Consider the following 14,987-nt stretch of genomic DNA (forward strand, 5'->3'; position numbering starts at 1 on the left):
TTTGAGTGTTCCCTTGGTTACCAGCCACCTTTGTTCCCCGCTCAAGAGGACGACATCTCCGTCCCCTCCGTCCAGCACCATCTCCGCCGTTGCCGCAGGGTTTGGAAGGGGACTCGCTCCGCTCTGTTACGCTCTGCGGAACAGAACCGCCGCATCGCGGATCGCCACCGGGCTCCCGCTCCTGCCTATCGGGTGGGGCAACTGGTGTGGCTTTCCTCGAAGGATCTTCCGCTGCAGACGGGCTCTAAAAAACGTACCCCTCGTTTTGTTGGTCCCTTCCCGATTGTTGACATTATTAATCCCTCTGCTGTGAAGCTCAAGCTTCCCCCGTCTATGCGCGTTCACCCCACCTTCCATGTGTCCAAGTTGAAGCCAGTCTCCACCAGTCCTCTCTCTCCCCCGGATGCCCCCCCCCCCCTCCTCCCCGGTTGATTGACGATCATCCGGCCTTTACTGTCCGGCGGCTGCTGGACATACGGCGGCGGGGCAGGGGTTTTCAGTACCTCGCCGACTGGGAAGGTTACGGGCCGGAGGAGAGAACCTGGATCTCGCGGGGCCTCATCCTCGACCCTTCTCTCGTCCGTGAGTTTCATCAGGCTCATCCGGAGAAGCTTAGGCCGCCTGGAGGCGTCCGTTGAGGGGGAGGTACTGTGGTGATCACAGCTGGCTGCTGTGCGCTCCTCCTCCTTTTGCCACTCCCACTCCCTCTGTTCTGTGGCACACCTGGTCTGCATCAGCAATCATCGCGACTATATCACCTCTGGCTTCCCTGCTGTCGTTGCCAGTTCGTACCATGCACTACAGTGTTACCCGGACCACAACCTCCAGCTTACCTACCTGCTTCTCCGCCCCGGCTTCCCCACTCACCACCTGCTTCCCCACCTCGTTGAAATAAACCTTTTTTTATTATATCCACAACTGCCTCTGTCTGCTCTTGGGTCCAGAACTTTACCGTAACACATACGAGACCCAACGTTAAACCTAAAGGAATATTTGCTGGTAGGGGGGAACGTGGAGGATGGAGTCAGTGGGTAAGATGAGCCACCTCCTGTATCTACGTAAGATTTTTTTTTAAGTGATCATGTGACCACAAAGTAAGAAGTTGTTATTCACATTACACAAAATCATGTTACTACAACTACCAAGAGGTACCGTCTCATTTTGGTGGGAACCTCATTGTATATCAGTGATTCTTGAGAAGTGGGACAAAAGGCCGTCTTCCATATGTAACTGCTGTTATCTTTAAAAATAAAAATATTTAAAATTGTAAATGTTATTAGGGATTAAGAATATAATGTCTGGAGCACAATTATCCCCTTAAATTTAATTTTATCAATAGTATGTCAAATATATGACACTTGTTATCTTCTCACGACGTCCAAAACAGTGTGTCCACAGAGAAGGTTTCAATCCTTCATATGCAATAAAACCTATTAAAAATGTACTTTAATGATTAAAAAGTGCTTTTTCCATCAGAAGCAACACTAAATAATCAATGAAAACTGTTTTTCTACAACACATTCATGTTTTATAAGGTTTCTAAGTGGTGGGACACTTTTTGTCAACACCGTCAGACAATCCATTACAATGTAATAAAATCAGGCGAAATAAGGGGCAGCTGTCACTTTGAAGGACCTCTTGTCACATTCTACCTCTGCAGAGTACATTAGAGTCAGACAGGCTCTGATAAGTGTTGTAGTTTTAGAATATTTTACATTCCAAATCTTGAAAGTCCTGCGTCACAACCATAATATGTCAACACCGACTTATAATTTTTGAAGAAGTTATTTAAATTTTTTTGATAATTTTATTTTTCTTAAGTAGTTCATATTAGCACCTAACATCAACAGAAAAACCAAATGGCTACTAGATACATTTGTTCTGTTTAAGAAACGTTAAATATGTCAACACCGTCAGACAGGAAATCTGACGGAGTTGACATCTGACGGTGGTGATAGGCCAATGACGGTAAAAAAACAAAAGCTTGGAGGTTGTGTCAAAGCTTAGCTCAGTAGCTTAGTATGTGTTGGATACATACATGTAATTTAATTTACCTAAACATAGGGTTTGTATTTTTTCAACATTGTACCCTGTCTTGTCCCACTTCTCAAGAATCACTGATATGCTACCTTGGTGTGCAAATACCCAACCAATTACATTGAATCTTAGACAACTCATTTGCTGTCAAGTTGACCATTTATTTCAAGAGATCCAATTTTAAAAAATACAACCAAAATATGGCATGATAATAGAATAAAGTTTCAACGTTTCTGGAAAATGCAGTCCCCTCCAAAAGTATTGGAACGGTGTGGCCAATTCCTTTATTTGTGCTGTAGACTGGAAATATTTGGGTTTGACACCAAATGATTAATATGAGACAAAAGATCAACGTTTCAGCTTTCATTTCCAGGTATTTACTTCTGGATCTGATACACAACTGAGAAGACAGTTTTTGGGGGATACTCTCTTCAGTCTCCTCTCCTCAGCAGGTGAAATGCATGCTCTATAGGGTTTAAGTCTGGATATTGACATGGCCAGTCTGAAACCTTCCACTTCTTGCCCCTGATGAAGTCCTTTGTTGTTTTTGCAGTTTATTTGGGTCATTATCTTCCAATCAGTTTGGTTGCATCTTTCTTTAAATCGGCAGACAAAATGTTTCTGTAGACTTCTAAATTAATATTTCTGTTGCCATCATGTGTTACTGTGTTTTTGTCAAGATGAACCTTTACCAAAGTGATGGAAAGGCTAACGTTTGGAGAAAGAAAGGATCTGCAGGGGGCGCCCTTAGCTCAGTTGGTAGGGCGTCCCCCCCAATGGGCCTCGGCCAGCAGCGGACCCGGGTTCGATTCCTGCCCGCGGTCATTCTCTGCATGTCACTCCCCTCTCTGCCCCATTTCAACTCTGTCTCTACACTATCAATAAAAAGCATAAAAATGCCCAAAAAAATTCATAAAAAAAGAGAAAAAAAAAAAGAAAGGATCTGCTCATGATCCCAAACCTACAAGCTCATCTGTGAAACACGGTGGAGGCAATGTCATGGCTTGGGCTTGCATGGCTTCTTCTGGGACAGGCTCATTAATCTTCATTGATGATGTAACACAAGAGGACAACAGCAAAATGAACTCAGAAGTCTACAGTAACATTTTGTCTGACAATTTATAGAAATATGCAACCAAACTGATTGGAAGATCCTCCATCACTTTATTTGAAGTACATATGTTCAAATACTTTTGCTCACCTAAAAATGTGGTGTTCCTTTACAAATATTGACTTCTAAGCTGTGTATCAAATCCAGATGTAAATACCTGGAAATTAAAGCTGAAATGTTGATCTCTTGTCTCATATTCATCTTTTGGTGTCAAACCAAAATGTTTTTAGTCTACAGCAAAAATAAAGGAATTGGCCTCAATGTTCCAATACTTTTAGAGGGGACTGTATATTGATCCACTTCATTCCATTAGAATCCTGCTCTACCTGGGTCATGAGATGGAATTACAAAGGAGTGGTTTAACAAAGAAATATTTACCATTTGACACTTATTTGAACAACATCATCTGAAGTCCTTTAAACAACTTAAATTCTCTTTTGGGCTTCCGTCAAATAATTTTTACTAACTAACTAAGTTCCTGCAAGTCAGGAGCCCCTTTTACACAGAGATTGCGGCATATTGACGGAACAGCATCACTCCAATATGCCGGCCTTGCTTGCTTCTGTGTTATTTATGTAGTGAATATGTACATGGGTTCATTCATTCATTAAGACTTTTGACTCTAAAGTGAATTACTTTGTTTCTGACTCTACAGCAAAATGTTGGTGTCAAAACCCCCAACATTCCTCTGCTTGAAGGCAGGCTTTTGTTTGTAAATTCACACCTATCAGTTCCTCTGTCCTAGCCAGCCCAAGCCAGTATGTCCCCCCCTGTCTCTTCTGCCATTGGTCAAGTAGTTTTATGCTGTTTCTTATAACAGCTAGTGAGCTGATACAGCTCAGCCTCTTCTTCAAGCACCATCCGAGGTGCTCGGTGCTCTCTCCTGCCTTGCTAACCATCCCAGACCGGGAGTAGCTCAACCTTCTGGACCCAGACAAGCTCTGGTCTCCCTGATCCAGGCTCTACAGCATGGCCTGTCCAAACAGCCGTGAAGCCCCTCTCAACCAAAGAGGAACAAGGATCCACCCTGTTGCTCCAAGCAACTAAAGAGGAACCGGAAGAACCAGGGAACGAACCAAGCTCCCACCAAGGCCAGACCCTTAAGATGAAGATGCTAAGAATCAAGCTAAGAGCTACAACCGTAGCCCAGAGGCAACAACGCCAGGTAGCACGCCGCTACTGAAGAACCAAAGGACCAGTTCATCCGAACTGCAACAGGACTGGACAAAGCAAAAGCCCTGTCCCAGGCCATAACGATCAGTCTCCAACACTGCAACGAACGCTGTGTACCAACTATAGCCCCTTTTACACAGCCAGTGAAAGCCGGGAATATGCCGGCCTTTCGGCCCTCCCCCCAGCTGTGTAAATGCGACAGTTGCGGAACGAGGGAAGAAAGGTGCGAGTGATCGTTCCGGGAATTTTACTACCTCGGGGGGTAGTAAGATTCCCGACACGATCAGTTCCGCCTCTCTGTTTAAATGCTCCAGCTTGTTGTTGCGGAACAGGGGGGCGTTTGACGTTCCATAGTCTACGTTCTAAACATGCGACCATGTTAGCAGTTGAAGGACGTGTGTTTAACATTAACCACGGCGGCCTGATGTCCCGTAAAAATCACCAAATAAAAGGAACGGTGTATAATCTAGCTGATCATAAGGTCCGTTGCTCAATCCAAACCCCCGCGCTTCATTTTGCAGAGTGTATGAGTCTATTTCTGCCCAGGAGAAGTTGTACAATGGAAAGCTAGGCTAGGCTAAGTAAGGGATAAAGTATAGCGAACGGGTCACTTGCTAGAAATAAAGACCGACAAGCTGAAGCAGGAGCCCGACGCGCAGCGGAGTGCTCTTGTTCAGCTTGAAGGTCGACCTAGTAACGGGGGAATAGTCTGCTCGCCCCGCTAGACTGTCTGCTTCAGCTGACTGAAGGCTCCGGCTCAGCTGTTAGCCACAGAGCTACTGTTTTGCTAACACATTCCGCCGCCGCTATTATATCCTAAGTCTGAGCGTATATCCACACTTTATTTCTGTCTACAGTAACGTGACTTCACACACTGTGTGTATGTGTATGTCTGATTGGCAGATCGCTGCCCTCACAAAGAGACTCGCTCACAACCAACCTGTCACACACACACACACACACAGAGGTGAAGCGGTCGGATTGATTTAGTCAGTTTGGTTAACCTGGGACAGTCCCAGTGATGTTGGACTCAGCGCGTAGCGAGATCAACTGGCACATCGTGGGGACAGTAAAATACGGCCCTCTTACTGCAAGCTCCAGCACTTCTGCTCTCAATTCACCGGCCATTGTTGTTGTTGTAAAGCAGCTGACCGGCGCGGCGCTAAATGTTTACGTCACACCTGACGCTGTTTACAAGCACCTCTTTCATTCCGGAGCGCTGTGTAAAAGGGACTACTGATGCGCCAGCAGGCCGGCGTTGCTTGGTTCTGTGTAAATAACACAGAAGCAAGCAAAGCCGGCATATTGGAGTGATGTTGTTCCATCAATATGCAGCAATCTCTGTGTAAAAGGGGCTATTGGGTATCGTATGAACTACTGGGCAGTTAGCTTAGCTTAGCAAGAACACATGGCTTAAAAGACTATTAACTTGGAAATGTATGTGTACTGATTTGAACTATTCATTGTCGTTTTGGTAATCGGGTTTACATACTTTGAGATCTTAACCTTAGGGGGACACACTGAAGCCTCAAGCTCTCCCCCACCGACAAAGGTTTTTCACACCCCCACACTCACACACACACACCCACACACTCAATTTGCATCCACAGACCTGCACCCCCACACTCACACACACACACACACACACACACACACTGTGTGCTTTAGTTTAGTGGTTTTTAAATGTGTTGGATTTTATTTACTTTATGTTAATAAATTAGATGCATTTTCTTTTGTAACTAGAAGTTTCTGTCATTCATTTGTGTGAATATGATTGGGAAGTCCGCAACCAACAAGTACAAGGATTCTGTAGCCTTCAGTGTTAAGATCATATTACCAAATTTATAATAGTAATTATTTGAATACATTATTTTATGGAAATGATCATTGAGACTAGGATTTATTAATATTGATTTATTTAACTGAACATTAAACTAATCAACATTTGAGAATAAATCATTGATTAAACGAGACAATTTGCTATTATTTTTCCATTTCTTAAATGAATGGTGGTGCCCCTTTGAACTTTAATAAATTATTAAATGTATTATTAATCTTCAGTTAATTAATTTCTAATTGCAGGATTAATCTGAACCACCTATAATCGCTACATTTACACAGAACCAAGCAACGCCGGCCTGCTGGCGCATCAGTAGCCCCTTTGACACAGTGTTCTGGAATGAAAGAGGTGCTTGTAAACAGCGTCAGGTGTGACGTAAACATTTAGCGCCGCGCCGGTCAGCTGCTTTACAACAACAACACTGGCCGGTGAATTGAGAGCAGAAGTGCTGGAGCTTGCAGTAAGAGGGCCGTATTTTACTGTCCCCACGATGTGCCGGTTGATCTCTCTACGCGCTGAGTCCAACATCACTGGGACTGTTAACCAAACTGACAAAATCACTCTGCTGTCTGTGTGTGTTTGTGTGACAGGTTGGCTGTGAGCGAGTCTCTTTGAGACTGTGAGGGCAGCGGTCTGCCAATCAGACATACACATACACATACACACAGTGTGTGAAGTCACGTTACTGTAGACAGAAATAAAGTGTGTGGCTCAGACTTAGGATAATAATAGCGGCGGCGATCCGGTCGCAGCCTAGCTTAGCCTAGCCTAGCTTTCCCATTGTACAACTTCCCCCGGGCAGAAATAGACTCATAAACTCTGCAAAATAAAGCGTGGGGGTTTGGATTGAGCAGCGGACTTTATGACCAGCTAGATTATACGCCGTTCCTTTTATTTTGTGATTTTTACGGGACATCAGGCCGCCGTGGTTAATGTTAAACACATGTCCTTCAACTGCTAACATGGTCACATGTTTAGAACGTAGGCTATGGAACGTCAAACGCCCCCCTGTTCCGCAACAACAAGCTGGCCGCATTTATACAGAGAGGCGGAACTGATTGTGTCGGCAATCTTACTACCCCCCGAGGTAGTAAAATTCCCGGAACAATCTCTCGCACCTTTCATTTCATTTCATTTTTCATTTAACTTTTATTTATCCTCGAGAGACCAATTGAGGGGTGACCCTCATTTTCAATGACGTCGAGTTCAAAACAAATTCAAAACAACAATACATACAAAATATTCAATGCAAATACATCAAATACAATACTTTCTTCCCCAGTTCCGCAACGGTCGCATTTATACAGCAGGGCGGAGGGCCGAAATTCCGGCATATTCCCGGCTTTCACTGGCTGTGTAAAAGGGGCTAGGGACTATATTAAAGTGCAGCAGGGAGGGAAACTTATCCCTTCGGAGGATTTTCAAATAGACATCATGATCCAAGAAAAAAACTATTCTGAAGGTTTTCTGTCTTTTGCCTATAGGAGATTCATGTCCCTTCAAGAAAATAAAGTTCTCAGTGCAAGGGTTAAATGGGAAACAGACATTGGTGAGGCTTTTGAGGACCCTTGTTGTAAGCAGATGTGTGATATCTTTCAGTCGTTCACTCTTATAATAGTCAAAACAAGCTATTGCAGTTTAATCTTGTAAACAGGGGTTATTAGACACCTGAGATAAGATAAGTGGTAGTACCTAGAACACTGTCTTGGTGTAAAGTCGAAAAAAGATCTCTGATGCACATGTTTTTCGACATGTAGGTCCCTGGAGAAATACTGGCTACATGTTCTGGACATAATTAAAAACATTGTTGGGATGGAGATCCCAACCAACCAGAGGCTGACACTGCTAGTATTGCTCAGTTTTACCTATCAATATTGGCTTTGTTAATTGCGGCTACAAATGTATAGCCATTCGCTGGAGTGAGGAGCCCCTAGGTGTATCCTTTTGGCTCAAAGAGCTGACTGCACACTTACCTTTACCAAAGATTATGTTTAACCTTAATACGAAGCCATGTCTTTCAGGGTTCAACATAACTTTTTTTTCCTACTGGCCCGGCGGGCCAGTGGATCAAAGTTTTACTGGCCCCTTGTATTTTTTCACTGGTCCTGGCAGTAAAAAATGTATTAACTTTTTTAGTGTGTGATTTTCACACACACACACACACACACACACACACACACACACACACACACACACACACACACACACACACACACACACACACACACACACACACACACACACACAGCTAATCAATCTAACCAACGCAGTACAGAAAATGAATAATAACTGTCAATAAATATAATACCATAACAAGCATTATTTAATTGCTCTATTCTGCTGGTACTAGTAGCCTACTGGCACTACCCTCGCTATTACTAATACTACTTGCAGTTGGTTCAATAGAAATAACACGAATCTCTCTCTCTCTCTCTCACTCACTCACTCACTCACACACACTCACACAAACACACACACACACACACACACAAACCCACACACTGCCAACAAAGCCATCCCGTTCTTCTTCATGAGCGCCTCCGTTTTGGCTATCTGGTAAGCCGTGTTTATGAGCTTCTCTAACCTGCCGTTGTTTTCACTTGTCGCTCGTCTCGCCCACATATTTAGCGGGCCGGAAGAAGGGTTGTCAGCAACCCGCTTAGCGATTAGACAGTTTATGTGGCTCCTGCTTTTATCGTGCGCTTCTATGGTCTGCTTTCTGTAGTTCTCATTCCCTTTAAAAAACACACCCCCCCGATCCGCTTTCGCAGGAAACTGTCTGCAAATTTGGCAAAACATGCCGTGGTCGCCATTTGCAAGCCAAGGAAAAGCAGTCTTCCAGGACGGTAAAAATGAACGCTTTCTTTTCGTTTCCTCGTAAGAAGACATTAGGCTCGTTCGACCTAACTTTCAGCTCGTCTGGAAAGTAGACGAGAGTAGCCGAGTGCAGTCGGGGGAGTGACGAAAATGCCTGACTGAAGCCGGACAGCTCCGAGTCGGAAGTAGCGTCCTTGTTGCGGATGCAGTTCGTTTTCTAGTTTTATTTTGAAGGCCTATTAGAAACATATTCGCAGGAGAGTCACACATGCTACAACCGATTAGAAGCAGAACACAACACAAAGACGAGTAAACACTTTAAAAGCGAGGGGCATTTTCAAAACAAGAAACGAGATATAATATCCCCATTCCCCACACATCTTTATCTTTCTTGTTACTTTACTAGAACACCTACTTTTAAGTGATAAAGAATAATTTACAAGAATAATTTACAAATCCAAATAAAGGAGGTTTAGTATTTCTCCCTTCACATAACGAATATGATCGGCCTAAATAAAGAAGGTCTAAGAAAAGATCCCTTATTATTATTGTAGAGATGGATATGATGAACTGTATTATGATGTGTAACAAACAAACTACTTGTTGTAGTTTTGGTCTGGCTTTGCGACACTACATGTAAAATACAATCCCCAGACCATTTAGATCACTTGAAATAAGCCTATGATTTAATCTTAATGGTATAAAGATATCACTTCACCAAGATCTTATGTGACTCAAGTTTGTGTTCACTTTTAAATATATCTATACAGGAGAGTTACACATCCAAATTATTTCTATGTCAAGGGTTCAGAGGTTTAACTCTGATTAAGTACATTTCTGCTTAAATGCATATTGTGGCGGCCTATGATTAAACATAAATTAAAATCAAAAAGAATGGATCGTAATTTAATTTTGAGCGGTGATGTCAGACTTTTGCCTAACCAATTGGGGAAACGCATCAAAGGCACGAGGTTTAAACTCCCAATTAGCGCTCAGCTCCGCCTGTCAGCAAGACGTTTCCCATCAGACATTTCGCTCCCGCAGCCCGTGGGGAGCAACTGCAGCGACTTGCTCCAGTGTCTGTGTCCGTCTTGATACCGCGGGACTTCAAAGTCTCAAGCAGCCGAGCCGCAGCCAGCAACGGGTGCAAGTGGGACAAAAAGTCTAACCATAATGCAGTGCGCTCAGCAAGACGAGCGTCATAATTGCGCAGGTCTTAAGGCGCGTGTCCACCTGCGTCAAGTCATATTTTGTTCTGACGCGACGCGGTGACGTATTCGCCGCTTGGGGGCGGGGGTTTGTGGGCTGGACATTATACGGTGACAGCGGGAAAATGTATCTCTAGATATGAAACCATAGCAACGGCAATAAACAATTTCTCGCCGCAGAGTTTCCATTGGCTGCCGCCCCACTTTTTGACGTTCTCATTTGCATAAAGTATCCAGCGAAATACTTTTTCGCCGCGCCGCTGTCGACCATTCGCCGCGACGTGCCCCATAATGCCTTGCGGTGGCGTTTCTGCCGTCTGACGTAGTTCCATAGGAAATGAATGGGCTTTGCCGTCGCGTCAGATAACTTGACGCAGGTGGACACGCGGCTTTAGCAAGACGGCGACAGGTCGAACGAGCCTATTCTTAAAATCCGCCAGTTTGAAAAGGCGGGAGGGCGGGGTTATAGCGTCTCTCGCGTGTACTTTAGCGAATCATGATGTTGTCAACAAAAAATACACAAACTGGGATTGGCCTGCATATGATTTTACTGGCCCCGGGCCATCGGGCTATAACTTATGTCGAACCCTGTCTTTTTTACAAATGCTGGGCAGACTTTTGAACCTTTTCACGGGTCAGCCCTTCTCTAATTGATGATGTCTATACTTGAAACTACAGTATATTGCAGAGCCCTTACGAGACATTACCTGGCCGGGTGCGCTGCAGCTAGGGTTGCAAAATGTTTCAAAGTTGGAAACTTTCCATGGGAATTTTGGGAATGAACTGGAATGAACGGGAATTTACTCAATTTAAAGCAACCCAAATGCACTAAGTCATTCTAACTATGTTATTTCAGTCCTGGCAAACGTTCTAGACAGTAAAAAGCAGTTTTTTCAACTAAGTATTAAAATATTTATGAAAATTTTATTTCAAATCAGATTTTTTTAAAGCCTATTGAGAAACCCAACTTGATGAGCAATTTAGTTAATTTATTGAATGGATGGGGTGAGACAGATGAGTCATATTTTACTCAGCATTCATCTTTTTGTTTTCAGTGAAATTATTGATTGTTCATAAAATAATCAAAACTTGATAAAGTTCTACTTACAAATAAATCTGTTCAAATGTAATGTTTTTTAATTGTATTAGTTTGCATGGATGTCTGTCTGCCTATGACAAAATATAGTGTTTATATGTTTAGATTTATGTTTGGGAATAAAAAAAAAATATTTAAATGACCGCCATTTAGTTAATTCATATAATTCCCAATTTTGAATATTCCCAAAATTCCCGAGCGAAAGTTCCCGGAAAGTTTCCTGAAATTTTGTTTCTTACTAATGTAACTGTAACAATAGTGTATTTATCTTTTGATATCATTGCTGTCACCCTAATACTTCACCACTGTATGGGAGGAAAAAAAAAATTAATAGATTGAATATATTGGGAACTAAGACTGTGAAAGAGGATTAAGAGTAATCAGCTCAGCCGATTTGGGGGGTGATGCAGTGGATATGTCACCCTCAATATATAAACTCTCTCCCTAAAAGAGGTAAAAAATAAAGGTTGAGGGGTCGAAACATTTGTATATACTACTTACCTGTTACTATATATTTCCGAATATTTCAGACACCCCTAAAGTTGACCGTAGCATATTACAGTTTTTTTCGATCGCTAAACCACAGTGGGCACAACTGGAGCGACATGTGCAAAACTCTAACAACACTATGCACAGCAGCAGTTCATGTGGAAAAAACTCAATCTCGTTTTTCATTGCTTAAATACAATTTTCAAAACTCTACACACTTATCTCATGGCTTATATCACAACCTGCACAACACTGTGTATTTCCAGCCTTTTGTTCAAATGCTAACACACTGCTGTCACAACTGTAAACCACATGTTATGGAAATGTTTATTACAGTCATAATAATTATGTGTTTATATAAACTAGTGCCATCTTGACTCTAAATATTCGTAAGCTAATCAACAAAAGTCCTGACCTTACCTTGATGGTGAAGGTTGTTATGTGCTGAGATACTCAAACTGCGTAAGGAATGTATGTTTTGACCCAGATGGCTCCTGAGAACTATGTCTGTAAGATAACTAACAATATATCTGGCTGAGGAGAATCTTGTACGTAGGCTGGAATGTTCGTGCGTAATTAGATTTCACTATAAATTCTCTGTATGACCGCCTATCGTTGGTCATTTCATTTCAATCCCCTTGTTGCATTGTTGTCTTGGCCCATGTTTGCAAACATTAAAGATCTGAGGGGTATACTACGAAGCGAGATTAAGGGCTGAGCGAGGTCTGTTGAGTCTAAAGCGGTCTAAAGCCAGAGTTTTCAGTATCACGAAAGGTGGCTCTCTTTCTACCTGGCTAGATCACCGTGGTAACAGAGGCTGCACGGCTAACCTGCTCAGACCAGTTTTTGTTTCAGAGTTTGAGCTTAAATTCGGCTCTTATAGAGCGCTGCCCTTTAAGGAAACTACACATTTAGAAATCCCGCGGACCTGACAATATTGTCTGAGCGCTACATTCTCACTGAGGAAGCTGTTACATCTAAATTTATTGATCAGTAGGCTAAGTTAATGAACGAAACGAAGCCGTGACATTAGGCTTACAGCAGAGTGAACTGTAACATCGCGCTGGGGCTTTTTGCCACATGCATACAGTTATTGAACATGTAAAATAGCCCACACCTATACTGTATGCAGCGCCACTCTATGCTCGCCTCTCAAATGATTTTACCTGGCGATATACACACACTGGCTCTTAATAAAGCGTTCTATAAAATCACAGTTTGCAACATTATTTCACTGTGGGCTTTCTTTTCATAAGTAGCGATTACAGTTGGGACGTGACAGGTGACAGCTGTCACAGTTCGGACATCGTTGCAGACTCGCAGGTTAAGCTTCTCACAGTAGCCTAGATTCATATTTGTCCAGACTACAGGTTTTTTAATGTAGGCCTATTGGTATTTGTAAGATTCAAATAAAAGGCTAATAGTCTAAATCAAAATTGTATTCATTATGATGTGGCCCAAAACTAAATGATTTTCCATAGGCTATTCATTTTGAGACAGTGTCAGACTTAAATTACATTCTTAAGTGTGGGACTATAGGCGTAGTGCTATAAATATAGCAAAGTAGCCTATATATATATTAGGCTAAATGGTATAGTGTTTAAATCCGAGTTCAACGTTTCATTGTTTTATAATGTCACGTTACGCACTGCGAGAACGATCGGCAAGATAAATAAATAATTTCCATGCTGGCAGCATTCCACTCTCCTTAGCCTATTTGCAGTAATAGTTTTTTTCGGCTCTCTGTTTTCTGCTGTAATAATTCAGACTGACAAACTCTTCCTCTTGAATGAAGTTGGCGACACACTTTTGTTTTACTCAGCTGCTCACAATCAGTCCGTTTGTGTAAAGTTAGCGGCACAAGATCAGTCCAGTCTGTGCGGAAGCAGAGTCAAATGACGGCCAAACGCCCCCTCTCATGGGGACGCGCACAGAGCCTGAAGCTGAAACTCTCGTTCAACATAAGAGGTTGATAACTGCCTTCGTGATACCGGTTAGCTCTGAGCGAGGGTATGTGTTATGTTGAACCAGATCAAAAAAAGAGAGCCGGGCTCTGTTGAGTTTGCTTTGTAGTATACCCCTCTGTTCTATCTTTTTGTATTTAAACATTGTGTCACCTCGTATTAATTGCCTAAATTCTCATCTTTTAAAGGGTGGTATTTCAATTCCACAACACACACATTCAAAACAGAATGGATTTCAGCCTGGTGCATTTTAAACACTGCGGATTGCAATTTCAACTGAAACACTAAGAAGCTGTCTTAATTTAGACTTGCTAGTGAACATATATACAGTATATAGAGAAAGCTCATAAATACTTTTTTTTTGGAAATGGACCAATGAAGACAGGTTGTTGGAGGGAGAAGAGTAGCAGTGAGAGAGTGGATGCTTGGAGAAAGACTTAAAAGATATAGAGCCCATAGCTTTTGATGAAATACAGTAAGGGCTACACTGATAGACCCTTTTGTAAATCATGGGCTCTCATAGAGAGAGGCAGGGTTGAGGGTCCAACCCAATCTGCAAAGATCTAAAGTTGCATCTGTAATACGACTTTTCCAGCAAACAAACAGCTTAGAATTGCATCCTTACAGTAAATGACATTACAGTAATTTATTTCTGTATTACAATTATAGAATATATACACAGATACATACTAAGTTTGGGAATGTTATCAATAAAATAAATATATGTATCTATTGAAGCAAACTTCTGATTTTAATTTATTTTTGTTTACTTAAAAAAAAACTGGTATGTTATAAAATAAACAATTTCATGTGAAATAATTTAACTCTTTCCACAAAGAAAATATTACGTAACTTGTGGGAAGTAACTCAAATTATTCAAACTGTAATGGTTACAGTAAAAGTTTGTAATTTGTGTTTTGTGGTTTGATGCTAGTGTTTTCAGTCTGAGTGTGTTCTGACAGTATGCGTTATCTCAATGAGGCTGGTTCATAGTGTTTGCTGCACTGAGCCTATTTTGCAGGTGAAGTGAACTGTTCAGCTCTAGTGACTGTTGGTAGTGCAGACTGTAGTTAGAGTTTTGCACATTGAACTACAATTGTGCCCACTGTGGGTTAGCGATCGAAGAAAACTGTAACCTTGCCGACCACCAAGCGTTTGCAGTGGCTTCTGACTAGCGCCGCTCCAGGCAATACAATGTTGTGGTGTAAGTAGCTAGCTTGTTTAGCCCAATAAACTTCACTGTTTTACCTTT

The sequence above is a fragment of the Ammodytes marinus genome, assembly GCF_949987685.1.
Source record: "Ammodytes marinus genome assembly, chromosome: 18".
In the NCBI taxonomy this organism is placed as follows: domain Eukaryota; kingdom Metazoa; phylum Chordata; class Actinopteri; order Uranoscopiformes; family Ammodytidae; genus Ammodytes; species Ammodytes marinus.